This window comes from Zootoca vivipara, chromosome 5, assembly GCF_963506605.1.
Source record: "Zootoca vivipara chromosome 5, rZooViv1.1, whole genome shotgun sequence".
NCBI lineage: Eukaryota > Metazoa > Chordata > Lepidosauria > Squamata > Lacertidae > Zootoca > Zootoca vivipara.
Genome location: NC_083280.1, coordinates 61,089,751 through 61,104,430, shown reverse-complemented (window position 1 = coordinate 61,104,430; position 14,680 = coordinate 61,089,751). Strand labels below are relative to the sequence as shown.

General features: G+C 41.1%; 1 protein-coding gene across 1 annotated transcript in view; it reads right to left on the bottom strand.

Moving 5' to 3' along the window:
- JAKMIP3 (Janus kinase and microtubule interacting protein 3) overlaps positions 1-11,777 on the bottom strand; it is a 108,699-nt gene extending 96,922 nt beyond the window's left edge. The window contains exon 1 of the mRNA XM_035138580.2: positions 11,641-11,777. The gene's annotated coding sequence lies outside the window, so the exon portion shown is untranslated. The remainder of the gene's footprint in view (positions 1-11,640) is intronic.
- Positions 11,778-14,680: the final 2,903 nt, after the last annotated feature.

Sequence of the window (14,680 nt, the reverse complement as noted above, 5' to 3'; positions counted from 1 at the left end):
GATTTTTATCCACCCTGTCAAAAATACTTCCCTGTCCCTAAGACCCCTCCTTCACTTGACCAACGGATCAAAATCCTGGAAGACTTGCTATCTCTACCCAGCTACAAAGATTCCTTTGTAAAACACTTTCACTAAATTAGCTTAATTTACTAAGCAGTAGAAACTGCATTTATGATTATTTGTGCACATGAAGCTATTGGAGCAATCATATGCAATCTTGCTTTCAGTAGTTCACTGCACCTGCAAACACTTTGAAGCGGTCACACTGCTTCATTTCTAATCAATGCAAGTCCTGTAACGTTTAGCTGAAATCCAAGAAAGTTTTGTACCACAAACCTTCTGGTTTCTTTTTGACCTGCTTTTGTTGTGCCACAGCTCCTCCGGACAGCAATAATGGCCCTATTCACACCATACGTTTAAAGCACTAGGATGCTACGTCAAACAGCCATGGCTTTCCCTAACGAATTCCAGAAGCTGTAGTTTGTTAAGGGTACCAGGACTTCGAGCTACAATTCCCAGAGCTCCCTAGGAAGAGGGATTGGTTGTTAAAAACCACTCTGGGAATAGGAGCTCTTTGCTGGAAGTCTTCATATATGCCTGTGCTGCTGGTGTTGGGGTGTTTCAAACACTAATCCTGTCCCCTTTTGCACAGCAGATTCAGCTGTACATCAAACAAGAATCCTGAGACAGGTTCATAGAACTATGTATAATTCACCAGTACCCTGGCAAAATAGTGTTGATTTAAGAATTCCACTGATCACTCTCCAGGGAGCTTGAATCATCACTCTCAGAATATCTGAATGGGAACGATAATCCCGCTGAAACTCCTACGGTTTGCGCCAACTTTGCTGAAACTAATGAATGATATTTTTAGAAGGGGGGAGATTCCGAATTCGTGGAAAAGTGCCTTTATTACACTGATCCCAAAAGGAGATACTGATTTGATGAATGTTAAAAACTACCGTCCTATTTCGCTGCTTAACACGGACTACAAGATCTACGCAGATATTCTGGCAAACAGGTGGAAAAAGGTACTGAATGAAACTATACATAAAGATCAATCGGGATTTCTGCCTGGGCGCCAAATGAGAAATAATGTAAGAACTGTGATTGATGTAATTGAATATCTAGATAGAAGAATTGATATACAAGCTGCCTTAATTTTTGTCGACGCTGAGAAGGCGTTCGACAATATCTCATGGAAATTTATGGAAAAAAATCTGGAGGCAATGGGTGTGGGAGAAAATTTTCTGAAAGGAGTCAAAGCTATCTACAAAGAACAAAAAGCAAAATTGATAGTAAATGGAGTGTTAGGCGAGGAATTGAATATTGGTAAGGGCACCCGACAAGGATGCCCCTTATCACCTTTGTTATTCATCTCAGTATTGGAAGTGTTATTGAAAAATATAAGGGAAAACAAGAACATAAAAGGTATAAAAGTAGGGCGAAAGGAATTTAAACAAAAGGCTTTTGCCGACGACCTTGTTTTGATGTTGGCGGACCCACAAGACAGTATAAAAGAGGCTCTGAAAGAGCTAAATGAATTTGGTAATCTCGCGGGTTTCAAACTGAATACTATAAAAACGAAAATGTTGGTAAAAAATCTGAGCAAAAAAGAGGTGGAAGAATTACAGAACAACTACGATATTATGGCAGTAAAAAAGGTTAAATATCTGGGAGTGTGGTTAACATCTAAAAATATAAATTTATTTAATGATAATTATGAGGCACTGGGAAAGGAGTTAGATAAAGATCTTGAAAGATGGAAAAGCATGAACCTTTCACTCTGGGGCCGGATAGCCACGATAAAGATGAACTTGTTACCTAGAATACTTTTCCTTTTTCAAATGCTTCCGGTAATTAAGGGGACGAGTTATTTTGATCAATGGAGAAAAAAGATCTCAAGATTTATCTGGCAGGGGAGGCCTCCGAGAATAAAACATAAACTATTAATAGATAAAAGAGAGCGAGGAGGCTTCGCCCTACCAGATTTAAGAACATATTATGAGGCGGCCTGTCTGATATGGGCTCGGGAATGGATGGTGTTGAAGGACACAGATCTTTTAGATCTGGAAGGATTTAATAATAGGTACGGGTGGCACTCGTACCTATGGTATGATAAAGTTAGAGCCCATAGAGGTTTTTTGTCACATGTTTTGATAAGGCCGATATATGAGGTCTGGGAGAGGTATAAAACTCTTTTAGAAAGGAAAACGCCACTGTGGTTATCCCCAACGGAAGCACTGACAATAAAGAAAAAAAATATGGAAGCCAACTGTCTGACATATGAGGAAATAATAGTAAAATCTGGAAATGAACTGAAAATAAAATCATACGAAGAGCTGAAAGGTAATATGACAAGCTGGCTCCAGTACTATCAAATAAGGGACTTGTTTAATGGAGATAATAAAAAAAATGGCTTTAATAACAGCAAATCAAAATTCCAATTAGACATAGTGGAGGGAGATAAGAAATTATTATCAAAAGCATATGATTATATTCTAGAATGGAACACCAAAGATGAGGAGACTAAAGATGCAATGATTAAATGGGCCATGGATGTGGGCCACAATATAGAAATAGACCTATGGTTAAAACTCTGGAACCAAAATCTGAAATTCACTGCTTGTACGATACTTAAGGAGAACATCATGAAGATGATGTATCGTTGGTACTTGACCCCAGTCAAGCTGGCAAAAATCTATAAAATAAAAGACAAAAGGTGTTGGAAGTGTAAGGAGGAAATGGGCGATTTCTATCATATGTGGTGGCAATGCAAAAAAGTGAGACCGTACTGGGAATCAATATATAATGAGATCAAAAAAATGTTACAATATACATTCCATAAAAAGCCAGAACTGTTTCTATTATGTTTAATAGGGAATGAAGTCAAAAAAGAAGATGTAAAAATATTTATGTATGCCACCACGGCGGCTAGAATCCTACTTGCACAAAGGTGGAAAACACAAGAAGTACCTTCAGTAGAGGAGTGGAGAGGAAAGATGACTGAATATATAGAATTAGCCTGGCTGTCTGGAAGGATAAGAGAACAAAAAGATCAAAAGACCTTTAAGGAGTGGAGCAAATTTCGGGAATATCTTAAAAGGCATTGTAATATGGGAAATTCACTTACAGGAACGACATAATATCTACAATTGTTAAAATATGTTTTGATTAGAAGATAGGATTCTATACGATGACATTACGTGTAAAAAAGGTAAAAAAGCGGATATCTAAGATTTTGACCAAATAAAACCAAAACGATGTAAAGGGGAAGTCGAGTTCGGCGGAACGGTTTCAGGGGGAATGTGCAACTAGTTGGTGTATTTACGGGATGGGTTTATAATTTTGTATTTGTATTGAGTTGACATATATTGATGTAAGGAAAGAAAACAAACAATAAAAATCAATGTTAAAAAAAAGAAAAAAGAAACTCCTACGGTTTGCAGTATCAGATACAGTGCACCAGAAATCAATCGCTCTCTGAAAGTTTTGAGTTTTCTTTGCCTAGTGATAGTCACATGGGTCACAGTTCATAGGGCCGCTTTCTATATTATCAGGTTGTGCAGCTGTGGCCGAAAAGCTGAATGGATATTAGCACTGAAGGCTACCATTTTGATTCAGGTCGCTAATCACTATGCCAAGAAACTACACATTACTGGCATGGTTCCCCTGGCACAGTTACTATCAGCACAAATGACTTGGGCAGCCCTTTGCACAGACATAAGTACATAAGAAGAAGGGGCTGGAGCCACAGTTCTGCACTCCCAACAGCGGCGTCACTGATGCTGTGTTGGCAAGGTCAGTGCTGCGTGGGCAGAAGCAGCTGAAAAGAAAGAAGAGGAGTCCAGTGATATATTATATAGGTATATAGTATATATATTAGGTTGCATGCCCTTGTTTCTCAATTTGATCCTTTTACAATGGCTTTGTATTCTTTGTGATATTTTATGCATTGTGACTTGTCATTATATTTACTGATTATAGTTTAATATGCCGGTTTTTTTAACTGATTATAGATTGGTAATTCTTTATTGTAATTAATGGGTGTGGACTGTTTGGTTATTATTTGCTGATGTTTAATTTTGTTGTTTCCTATAAGGCTAACATACGTCCAGACATTACCAGGATTTCAAAGGCAGAAGTGATGTCCGGGGGGTGGCATCCTGTCCTGGATCTCAGGCAAGTCAAAAAGCTCAACAACTTAACGACTTATTGAAATATGGCAGCCCTAGTTTAATATTGCATTTTGGTGGATTGTTGAGTGTTGCTTTGTTTGTCTATTTTAAAGTTATTGTGACTTTTTGTATCGGATACAGATGGTTCAAATCCAAATCACTTTATTTCATAGTAGGATCAGATGGTTATTATTAATGTTTGATGTTTTATCATGTTTTTATGTGTGTTGGAAGCTGCCCAGAGCAACCCAGCCAGATGGGTGGGGTATTTTTTATCATCATCATCATCATCATTCACTGGTGTGATAATCCCTGACCTTGCTGATTCCCTGCCCGAACCCTGTTCATGTAATCAGCAGTGAAACAATCAGGACGTCTGATCCAGGGAGCTGCCCCATTATGCCAACTGTTTCAGAACAGCCCTGCTGGATCAGACTAGAGGGCTGTCTAGTCCAGAATCCTCTTTACTACAGGGTCCAACTAGTTACCCGTGGAAAGCTCACCAAGCCTGCTCAACATTTCATCTTGGGTGCCTGTGCAATTTGGTTTCCAGGAGGCAGCCACGTGCCAGGATAATATATGAACTGAACCTTATTGAAACAGTAATCAAAGAGGAACTGCTCTGAGTCAGTGTTGCAGGGAGGCTGTGTACATGCAGTGTAAGGTGATTTTGCAACAGCAGCTGCAAATGGATATAAAACAAAAGCCTCCATGCTCAATGTTATATTTGATCCCTGGGGGAGCCATTTGCACTCGGCTTGTCAGGCAAAAACTCATTCGGAGTACTCAGTGGCTGGACTCACTTGGGATTTATGTCCATTTCTCAGTTGTTTCCAACACTTTTAGTTATCCCTGAAGAGTGCTTTGCATTTCAGGGTGGAAGAAACGTGGATGTTTGAATGTGATGAGATGTTCAGAAAATTGTCCAAACTATGTTTCCATTTCAAGGGAGTCTTTGGAAATTTGAGAGTTGGATTTGAAAATATCTTTATTTATTTTTTTAAAGGAATGCTCAGAATTAAATTAGGCAGCCATATAAATCCTGAATGCACATCAAAAGACTAAAAAGGCATTAGGGTTGCAAGTCAGTGCAGTGCTATCCACCTAAACCCTATGTGAAATCAATTAAGTTTAAACATGCAAAAAGGTACTGGGTCTATGAGTGCGATGCATCAGCAGTAGTGCTGTGTAAGCCCCAGCCAATGGACTGTGTTCGAACCTGGCTCCAGCGTACATTCTGTAGACATGAACTATGACCACGGAATAGAAATTGGTTGCAGTGCACTTTCGTTTTCATAGACTGCACTGCAGAAGCAGAGCTTTATTTGTAATTCAAAAATTGGTTAATTATGGCATCAGGTTGGATCCAGACTAAATAAGCTGAACTGAGTGGAATCAGTGGGACTCAAGTGAAGTCAAGACTGACAATATGAACCAATCAGAAGTAGGTCCTATTGAATTCAGTGGGGCTTAGTCCCAGGTAAAGGGACACGGGTGGCACTGTGGGTTAAACCACAGAGCCTAGGGCTTGCCAATCAGAAGGTCGGCGGTTCAAATCCCCGCGACAGGGTGAGCTCCCATTGCTTGGTCCCTGCTCCTGCCAACCTAGCAGTTTGAAAGCACATCAAAGTGCAAGTAGATAAATACTGGCGGGAAGGTAAACGGCGCTTCCGTGCGCTGCTCTGGTTCGCCAGAAGCAGCTTAGTCATGCTGACCACATGACCTGGAAGCTGTACACCGGCTCCCTCCGCCAGTAAAGTGAGATGAGCACTGCAACCCCAGAGTCATCCGTGACTGGAGCTAATGGTCAGGGGTCCCTTTACCTTTACGTAGTCCCAGGTAAGTGGGGAAAGGCTAACCGCCCAAGCAGCAGTGGCATTGATTTCAATCCATTGTAACCAGTAATTAATAATCTGAAAAATTGTGTCAAAGTTAGCTAAAACCCGCATTTAACAACTTAGAAATACGGTCAATACCGGTAGGCCTTGAGCTTGTTGCTGTTGCTTTTACCCAGAGCTAAACAGAATGGTGCTGAGGAAGAGTTGAATGTGGCGGTGTGATCTGCCTCTTCCTTACTTTCAGCAGGCTACAGTTGTGACCTCAGTGCTGGCCATTTCAACCCACTTCTGAAAGGAGGAGTGTAGACCATGGGTTGGGTGAAGTTACTTGGACTTACAATAGGTGCCATTGTCAACAGGACAAATTTGCTATGACATAGGTGGCTATTAATTTCAATAGAATCTATGTACAACTAGCAACACAATCCCATGCATGTTAAGAAATAAATGTCCTTCAAAGTGATGTTTCATACCACTGTTGGCTATATACTACTACAAGTTCAATAAACCCTAGATAATCGTAATAAAACAAGAAATGAGATTATTTTAATGTGCTCTCAGCGTCTCATAAAGTTCTGTGCTAATGAAAAAGCATGACATACTTTGCATATTAATAAAAGTTGTAGGCTAGTGAATTGCTTATTTAATGAGTTCATTTTTAAAAAAAGAAAAGGTTGAGACTATTTTATAAGTGATAAAAATAAATAAATGAACAGGGTAGTAAACTGTTTTACAAGAACCAATTATATAGGTTTTTGCATATAACCATATTTAGCCTCTTCATATTGATCTTTTATTTTTGTAGCAGCGTTACACAGAAGAGGATGGCCATAATGGCCCAGACATATGAACCACTCTGCTCTAATGGCATTCATTGTCCTTGGAAGCCACTGTAGCCTGAACAAAGCTCTGCAGGCCCTACCTGAAACGAAAATAAGGGAGGAGGAAAAATACATTTCTCTTGGGGAGAAAGGGCAGGATAGGCAGGCTCCATGCACAAATCATTCCAGTTTAGTTCAGCTGCAACGGCACTAGTCAGTGGTGTCATCAGAGTAGGACCTTGGAGCAGAAGACACAGGGCAGAATCAGCAAAAGGTCCCTAAATGTAACAGATCTGGCTTAGCATATTTTTTAAGTAAGTAAACTAATACACATCACATAGGAACATGGGAATCTGTCTTATATTGAATCAGACCACTGGTCCATGTAGCTCAGTATTGTCTACACTGGCTGGCAATAGCTCTCCAGGGTTTCAGACACGACCTAGGGATTGAACCTGGGACCTTCTGCACATCACACAAGTTGCTCTGCCACTGAGCTACAGCTCTTCCCATCTAAAGAAGGTATGCCTGGAAACCCATTAAGTGTAGTACAGTATCTTAAGCTTTCCTATCTGCACCAAAGGTCATAGTCATTATTTCCTGGCTCTCAGATTAAGTACCTAACGAAATGTCAAACCCACTAATTGGAAATAATTCCTTTTGGATCCATTGGTCTAACTTCCAAGTACACCAGCCAGCTCATAAACGCAACTCAGCCTGGATCAAGCAGACCTGTGCTGCAACAGAATGGGCTAAGGCTAAGCACTGGGGAACCTTGGAAGCTGCTTTATACAAAGTCCAACCATTGAGCTCCTTCAGTCAGAACACTGGTCCATCTACTTCAGTATAGCCCACAGGGCTTGCAATGGCTTCCCAAGTTTTTAGATGGGGTCATCCCCATCCCTACATGAAGAGGCCAGTGATGGAACTTGGGAGCTTTCCCATGCAAAACAGGTAATCTGCCTCTGAGCTATGGCCAAGTATTAGCCAGAGCACTTCTGTCCATCTCAGCCAATCTGCTGAGAGCACAGCTCCCCACTTTTTTGAGCTAGCTGTGTTATTGGCCAAAGTAGGCTTGGATGAGAGGAAGAAGGCATTCATGGCCTCATCCACACATCATATTATTACAGCGGGGGGGGGGGACCCTAATGCTGTAATCTAGGGTTGTTATATTTCAAAAAGTGAAAATCTGGACACAAAAATTGAAGTTTTAAACTTTTTTTAAAAGGGAAAGCACCTAAAAAACAACACTTGTGATATGGGCTGTCATACGCTGGGTTTTCCCAAACATTATAGCCGCTTTCTGAAAATTCCACCCAGATGCCATTTTCGACAGATGAAGCCTGGCTATGTCTGGGAAATTCCAGATGTATGGCAGCTCTACTGTAATCACACGCACACTTACTTGGGAAGTAAGCCCCACTGAGCTTAACTCAGTGTGGTTTAGGCCTGAGTAAATACTAAAGAATTTCACTGTAATAGCCTGATCCTAAGCATATTTACGCAAACATAAATCCTACTGAGTTCAATGGAGCTTATTCCCTAATAAATATGCATAGGATACTTAAATGGTTCATTTGGAACCATTCATTTAGCTCTTCCTGAAAAAACAACAACATTGAATACAACTTAAACAAGTCCTAATGAAATTTAAAAAGGAAGCAAAGGAGACAAAAGAGATATATGGAACATCAAGTGGAATTTACACAGAAATACACAATGGGATGAGTCACATGAAGTCTGATCAGTATACAAAGCTTCTTAAAATGTCATTTATCACAATTTGAAGATGAACGTTGACAAAATATGTGTATTTTGTCAGCAATATCTGAAGGAGCCTCAAGGATGTAGACATTAAAAAAAGTAAAGGGCCCATGGATGATTAAGTCCAGTCAGAGGTGACTATGGAGTATGGCACTCATCTCGCTTCAGGCCAAGGGAGCCAGTGTTTGTCCACAGACAGCTTTCCGGGTCATGTGACCAGCATTGATTAAACCACTTCTGATGCAACAGAACACTGTGACAGAAGCCAGAGTGCATGGAAATGCTGTTTACCTTCCCGCCACTGCGGTACCTATTTATCTACTTATCTAATCTTATGTCTATATCTTATACATATGTAGACATAAAATATATGGATAACCTGAGTCTCAGCTATAGATGCAAATGCAGAATCTGAACTTTTGGCAATGGTTTTTGTGAGAGTGGGCAGAATTGGTGATTTACTTTTGATTTTATTTATCTTTTGCAAAGAATGTCTAATGTGCTGGTGAGTTTTTAATGAGAGTTAACCAAACATACTCAGAAGTTGAAAAGAAAAATATTTATGATATTTAGAAATTCAAATAAATGGGAGGGTTGTCCTCTTTGAGATATGCACACACTGTCCATTTGGGTAATGGTGCTATTTTATATAATCAATGGGAGTCTGTCTTGTGCTCCAGTAACTTTTGGAATATGCTCCAGTACCTTTTATGTTAACACACAATCTAAGCTGCAACTGTTAATCACTCACCAATCTACATATCCTGTTATTGTAATGGACCATATATGTTGCAATGTTTCTTGCAAGAGAAAACAACCCTTGTGGATTACAAATACCAAGCTAATCAGCTATTAAAAAGTTGGTGGGCCCACAATATAAAATTCAATCTGTTTTTGGCATATGGGTGCTTTAAGAACCCATGGGAAGTTTGCTGTGCTCAATTAATGCTGTTACTGCTAAAAGACTGTCAAGCCTTTTCAGGTGTCATCTAAAGATCATTCTGGAGCCTCATCAATTCCCCCCCCCCAATGCTGAAATGAAATATTATGTATTAGTATAATCAACAAGACAGAGCTTGAGAATTCCCCTGGATGGTAGCAAATCTTTCTGAGGTTGCTTACACAGTATAGTTAATCTATTGAAATAAAATGCTGAAATGTATACCGGTGATTAGATACACAGAAGGGATAAAATGCTTGGGGAAAAAATGCAAGCCTAGATTGTTATTAAAAATTATTATCTTCATACAGCAACCCACAATGAAAGCTTTCTTCAATTCATCTGGCAGATTGAGGCCACCAAGAAAATAATCTAAAATATTATTCACTTGCCATTTACATCTGTACTGCTGGGTCAATATTCTTGTGGGGATGGGGGAAGTTTTAACCTATCCATGTTTACTTGGATGTAAGTCCCATGGACTTCAGTGGGGCTTTCTCCCAGGAAGCAGGTATCAGATTGCAGCCCTAAACATTGCAGTGGCTCTGTTTCTCAAGGGCTCTTCTAACATTTTGTCTTGAACAGTTCCTACTGTCATATGTGTTGTCCTTGGTTTCTTATGAGATGCCTGACAGTTCATTTCATATAAGTAGTGGAAACTAAACTTTGAAGCGACAGATCCCTATTCCAAACCTTGCCTCCTTCCACCCCGGTCACATACACAGAGAGAACTCCCTACAAACCTATATTTAAAGCAAAGGATGACATTGCTGACAACACCGTACTTCAGGAAGGTAAGGCCGACAGCAGCAAATCAGAATGGAAGGCGGAAAGAAACTGTTCAGTTCTCCCAATGGAACCATTGATGCAGGTGAATCCCATTGTACCAGGTCCCATCTTACTACGGTAGGATTGCTCAGAGGGAGGGAAAGTAACAATACAAAAAAAGAAGAAGGAAAAAAAGATTTGCACCTGCTATCTTTGCACTCCAAACTCCATCTGCATTGTTGTAAGCTGACTGCAGCTAGTGAGCTTTTATGAACTGGAAAGTCCAGCCACTTAATGGGCCAAACTGACATTTATCACCAACAAGGGAAGCAGAGGTGATAAAATGGGGAAATCCCTCTTAACTGCAAATTAATCCCCAGAGGGCTCTATTGTTATAGAAGAGAATTAAAGAGGTGTCCACAGCACACAAGAGCTCAGTGCAATTTGCTAGACTCTCTTTCCTCATTCCCCACCCCCACCCCAAATAATAATGTTGATGCTCAATATATAAAAGTGCAGGTGGGACCATGTAACTAACAGCTCTACTCAGAATTTGTATCTGAAGTAACCAAATCAAAATGGGTGCAGCTCCCTGCATTATGCATTAGAATATAATGTCATGGATCTGGCCTTTTCCATTAAAAATATTTTTTCCCATTAAAAAAAAATAACACCACCAACCTATATTTATTCCCCAGGCTGCAGCCATCTGATACATCACACAAATCATGGCATAGCTTAGCATAGCATAGCATGCAAAAAAAACCAAGAACCTAGCAATGGATTAATTCCAGAATGCACAAGCAGGCAGTTATATAACTGTGTGTGCAAAGACAGCGATACCATTCGGGTGCAGAAAGAGGCAAAAATATGCAGAGAGACTGACCTTACAGGCAAGTTCCATCATGATGGGCACATTGCTGGTCTGCGTTACCTGAAGGAAGCACCATTCCGTGTATTGCAGTGCACTTCAGCCTAAAACCTGTAGGTTGTTCCTATCAGGCAGGTTTAAAGCAGCATTTGGGGGGGGGTGCACGGGGAGGGGAGTGGGAGGGGTTGCCATTCACCTTGCATTTTGCAAGAGGTTTAGCATTTTTTAAATTGCAAAAATCAAGCAATCCAAAAGTCCGTTCTCTCCCTGCAGGTTATATATGCTGTTCTCGAAACGGCTTAGGACCAGATGTGATGCAAGCATGATTCGTCAAGTCTAGTCCAGCAATTTGGGGGGGGGGGGCTGAAAGCAAGGGAGGGAGGGAGAAAAGAGGAGGAGGGGGTGGAATCGACCATACAGATTTTTTTATTTTAAAAAAAGCTGCTCACCAGGTACACACCCTGAAAGTGGAGACTCAGTCCAGCCTAACTGAGGCAAAGAGCTAGAGAGGGGTTTCACCAGCAGGTTGCAGTTGCCGGGCGATGCGCTGGATGCTCGCCTTCCTCCTGGGAAAAATGAGCTCACTGCGAGCATCCAACAGCCGCCCCTCAGCCATTGCAGTGACACTGCAGCTAGCAGCCGACTCCAGGCACGTCATCGGAGGAGCTCACTTGGAGAAACGGAGGCCCTCCCATTCAGGAAGCGAAAGGCAAAGGCGCTCGATCCAGCAGCAAGGCCAGCCCTCAGCCGCAGCTACCTAATTCGTGGCTGGCTTTTCTCAAAGCGGAAAACAAATTCCTCTCCAGCATCCTAAGCGGGGTGGGGATTGTTGGCTCCACTCTCTGCGTTGCCAAGGTTACAGAGGCTTGCCTCTCTCTCCGTCTCCCCTTCCTCTCTGCTGCCAAGGAAGGGGTGTAGCAGGACCCAGCCGAGACTGACATTTAAAATCCCCGTGGCTCCTCTCCCTGGCATTTGCAAGCAGCCGGAGAGACGGTCCGACGAGTTCCTCCTCCTGCAGGGGACCTCCGCACATGTGGCCGGTGTGCGATCACCTCTTCATCATTTTGAAATTCTTGTTTTCATTTAACAAGAATTAATTCCTGGAGCGTTTCTCTGCTCTGAAAAGGATGCAGAAGGGGAAATTGCGCTGGGGTCTTTGCAAATGTCTTTAAAGTATCCGGGCATGGCAGATAACAGAACTCATCATTAACCCCTTGTAGGAAGCCCAGAGCTAGAGAGAAGGTCCCAGCCCCTTTGAGTTGTATTTATGTACAGTACTGCTTGTTTGTTAACTTTCCTTTTGGTCCGTGCTTACACGTTAAGTCTAAATTATTTATTTGTAACACTGAATGGTTGGACTTTGGCCTGTTTGAACGTTCTGGTACCTTTTGTAAACTGGGTTCAACAATGACACCCCTGCTGGTTTGTATATTGATAAGACAGGTGGGTTTGTTTGTTTTGGAAGGCTTTTTGGGCACAGCTCACTGTGGAAAAACAGCACACAGACACCCCGAAAACCCATGTTCTTCATCCTTGAGTCCCCAGGTGTGGGTAGACTACAACTCCCATCATCCTTGGCTAAACTGGTGTGGATGATTGGAATTGTAGTCCACCCACATTGGGGAACCAAGGTTGAAGAACACGCCCAAAGCTAAATAATGTTTACAATGGGCTGTGACTTGTCCTACTAATAAACAGATACAGTAAGCAAGGGAACTTGCAACAAAATGTTGCATCATGGAGCGTTCCAGATTCCAACCAAGCCCTTTTCAAGGATTCCTCATTCCATTGCCCTTCTCTTCCCCACCCCTATTTTCTCCCTCCCTTTCTGTCCCTCACTTGGCCACCAAGCATACTCAGTTTTGTTTTAGGGGGTGCCCCCTTAAGTTAACCGACCAGCATACAACAGGAAACCTAAATGCCACATGCCCAGTCGAAAGAATTCTTAGGATTTTTGAACCTACGGTACTAAGGAATATCACAATGATACAAATACAGTGGCATTTCTGTCAAATACAGGGGTACCACAGCTAATGGCTTTAAACAAGAGTTCTGTAATTCTACTTTCAGTAGGCTTTGACATTTATAGTCGCTCCCTGAATTGTTTGGGGTTTTATAGTTCATTGCATCCATTAACAAAAGGCATCTTTGTGCATTGTCCAAACTGTTCGATTGTGAAGTGCTTTGAAGAGGAAAGATGCATATATGCCCCTTTGTATCTGATAAATATCTTTAATATATAACCACAGCTGTGCAAGCCTCATTGGACACTTATTCTGACAGTGTTGCCTGGCAAAACTCTAAAGGTCCACAGATGGGGTAACAGGTGGTTGGTAGCTATCCCTTTCTGTTTATGATGAGACTCGGGGTATTTGATGCAATGCCATTAATTTATAATGCACAGGCTTAATAGAAGCATCTACTTCTGCAGGATTTTTTTTTTTAAAAAAAAATGTTAGCAATTTGCCATAGATCTACTGCAAAATGATTTTACGCCAGTGTGGTTTAGAACAGAGGAAGTGCTTTTTGAGAGTTGATGTAATTTAATGAAGTCGATATGAACTGCAAAATACCAAAATATCAGCTAGACTCATATGGGTGGCATTCGGTATGACACTATCTTGCAATGATTATTTGTTTGCAGGATTGCTTTATATATTTGTTGCAAGGCTTCCTAAGGGCCAAATCAGACATGTGTGCCAATTCGGCTGATACATGGAAATGGGATCTACTTTTAATCACTAAAGAGAGTGTGGGGACAGCAGCAATATAAAGCTACCCAATCTGGCTTCTATTGCATTTATATTTAATGAAATTTTATGTTAGTTAGGTTTCTTTTTTAACAGAAAAACAAAAAACCCAATGTAAGTTTAATAAAATAATATTTTAATAACTAGTCATAAGAAAATACTGATAAAATCAACAGATTTTATTTTTTTAAAAAACAGTTTTGAAATCAAATATACATAATAAAATTGCATGTCTGGGTAGACATTTTAAAAATCTATCTACCACCTAATGTTGATCTCCAACTTTGCTAATATGAAAACTACCTAATTCCTATTTTCCATTTTTCCAGAGGTGGGGAATCAATCATGATATGTTTCTCATTGCCATTAGAACTTGGTGCAACCTCTAGCCTGTGTGACACTTAGAAGCAGTGGCATAGTGTGGGTTGCCAGCACCCAGTACAAGGGAAGTGTCCTCTAAACCACCCGCTGATAGGCTGGAAAGAAGGGGCAAAAGCTCAGTGACCTACCCGAGTGGCAGCTGTGGTGCCCAATGAGTGTCAAGCATGGCAGAAAGCAGGATGGGGGATTGGTCAGGAGTGGGCATCTTTCTAAAGCCCATGCAGAGGGCACCCTAGCAACCAGCTGTCACCCAAATTTGCTTCTCAGTCTGCCCACATGAATATTGGGAGATTTGGGGGGGGCATGCTATTTTTAATGTTATTACTACTTTCTTCTCTCTCTTTCTCTCCCATTGAAATTTTGTGCTCC